Raw genomic sequence first — 2357 nt, 5'->3', positions numbered from 1 at the left:
TTTATGTCCAGCTGATCGTACAATCCATGTCCAACATTCTCCAGTTGCTCCTCAAACGGACTCTTAGATCTATTAAGTGACTTCTCAAAACCCCTATTCTGATGACATGCAAAAAATCCTGATTTTTTTTTGGTGGGAGGTACTGACCTAAGTTAACCTACCACTGAGAAATGGCAGCCATAATGGAATTGTTTTTTCCCGAAAATGTTGCAGATCAGTTACAACAAACCGAACAGCGACCGTCAAGGAAAAAACTTACTCTGGGCTCCTTTTTGACCACAGCAGCTATGAGGAAGCAGTTGCAGCTTCGATAAGGGCCCCCTGGACCTCAAAACCAAGCAGCTGAACCCGATTACAGGTAGGAGCATCTTGGGCCCGGCCCCGAACTCAGGGCCTAGGCACTGTCCCTGAGCTGCTTTGGCACAAGGCTAGCACTTTACCACTGGAGCGACAGCACCACTGAGGTGCTGAGGAATCGAACCCAAGGAAAGCACTTCTACCACTGAGCCACCTCCCAGACCCCCAACTCCTGTTTTTAAAGCCATCCCTCATGTCGATTTACCAGCGCTAGCGACTGGACCAAGCCTACTGTACACTGAGGCCTGACGCCTGCTACGTCTTCCCCAAATTAGGCCTGGTCCAAAACCCAAGGGGTCCCGGCAAGTCGAGCCATGTTACTGGTCCAAAGCCATCCACAGGCCGATTACATTGCTCTCCCAACCTCCTCACCCCGGGCCCAGGTCAGCTCTGCAGCCCCAGGAGGGTTACAGACCATGCTTCTGGTGCACACTCACCCGTCAGACCTCAGCGAGCCCCCGGCGCAGGCCGGGGCGCAGGGCGCCGGCCAGGAGACTCCGGCCCCTCTCTCTGCGCATGCGGCCGCCACCATCTCTGCAGCCCAGGCAAGAAGGTCGGGAAGCTGCACTCCCCATCCCGCAGCCTTGGGGGATAACCAGACTATTATCACGGAGGCGGTAAAGAGGTGAGAGGAGCGGAAGGGAGAGATGGGGAAGAGACGGAAATGAGACGTACGAGGCAACAAAAACAAGAGCAGCGGCGGCGGGGAAAAAGGACTGACTAGGCGCTGCCACCGGCTTATATACGCTTCCTCCCCCCCCCGCCCCGCCGTCCGCGCAAAGCCACCTGGGAAATGTAGTCTGTCGGGATTCCCGGGGCTGCTGGGGAATGTAGTCCACGCGTCTTGTATTCCAAAGCCCACCCTGCGGGCCGGCTGGCTGCGACAGCGCCTCTCGCAGCGGGGACCCAGGGCGAGAAGCAGTTTCTGCCCCTGGGCTCGAGAGTGCAGGGCTCACACCCGAGGCCTCCCCGCGGGATTCGGTCCCTGGGGTAACTTGGCATTAACCTCGAGTGCTGAGATCGGACTCTCTCCGAGCGCCAGGGGCTGCGGGGAGCAGCGACCGGGAGGGCCCCGGAGCGGCTCGGGGAGGGCTTCCCGGAGGAAGCGTGCAGGACTGGAGTCCGAAGGGAGAGGCGGGCAGGCAGGCAGTCAGGGCGGAAGTGTTTGGTGTAAGGTTTGACTCAAAAATGGCGCCTTGATCACAAGATGGCGCGGGCCGGCGTGAGGGTCGTGTAAGTAGCTCTCTGATTGGATAAAAGATTTCTCCGCCTCTAGTTTGTCGCGCCCATACACAGGCGGATCAGAAAAGGATCTCCAAAACTTTCCGTGGAAAACGCTAGACAAGCGGGTAACGCGAGGTACTCAGGAGGCTGAGATCGAGGTTGATCTGAGCTGGTGTCTCTTCAGCGTTGATTCTTCACCTGGGATCCTCAGAAGAGCCACGCACCCGGACGACGGCCCAAGCGCTGGGGACGCCGGAGCCTGGCCACTGACCTCAGTGCCGGGGACTGGAGTGGACACGCCCATGTAACCCCCCCCCCTCCAGGGATGGGGGGGACGATAGACTACCGCTGGGAGCCTCTTGTGGTTTGCTAGGATTCAGCCTGATTCTACTGGTCCTGGAATTCTGGAAGGCTAAATGCAAATGAGGCTCAAGAAAAGAGCCTGAAGTGTCCGGCAGGGATGAGGTCCCAGGCTGGGAATGTGGCTCAGGGTAGAGTGCTGGTCTCGTGACGCCCTGGGTCTGGTTCCCCAGTACCACATTCACAGAAAAAGCCGAAAGTGGCACTGTGACTCAAGTGCTAGTATTGAGCACATAGAGGCTCAGGGACAGTGCCCCGGGCCTGAGTTCAACCCCCAGGACTAGCAAAAAAGAAAATGACGTGGCAAAACCACTGTGTCCAGGATATGCGTGTGTGCTATGCTACGTGACACAGCTTGTCCGCCTGGTAACTCACCTCGGGTAATCAGGAAAATCTGAGCTGGATACTAGTGGCCC

General features: G+C 57.6%; 1 protein-coding gene across 1 annotated transcript in view; it reads right to left on the bottom strand.

The window, feature by feature from the left end:
• The window catches only part of Taf12 (TAF12 RNA polymerase II, TATA box binding protein (TBP)-associated factor, 20kDa), a 31050-nt gene that overhangs the window by 6764 nt on the left and 21929 nt on the right, over positions 1-2357 (bottom strand). The gene's annotated exons all lie outside the window — the stretch shown is intronic.

Source organism: Dipodomys ordii, unplaced genomic scaffold, assembly GCF_000151885.1.
Source record: "Dipodomys ordii isolate 6190 unplaced genomic scaffold, Dord_2.0 Scaffold6, whole genome shotgun sequence".
In the NCBI taxonomy this organism is placed as follows: Eukaryota; Metazoa; Chordata; class Mammalia; order Rodentia; family Heteromyidae; genus Dipodomys; species Dipodomys ordii.
Note: the sequence above shows the minus strand (reverse complement) of the source record. Positions and strands in the feature narration are given on the sequence as shown.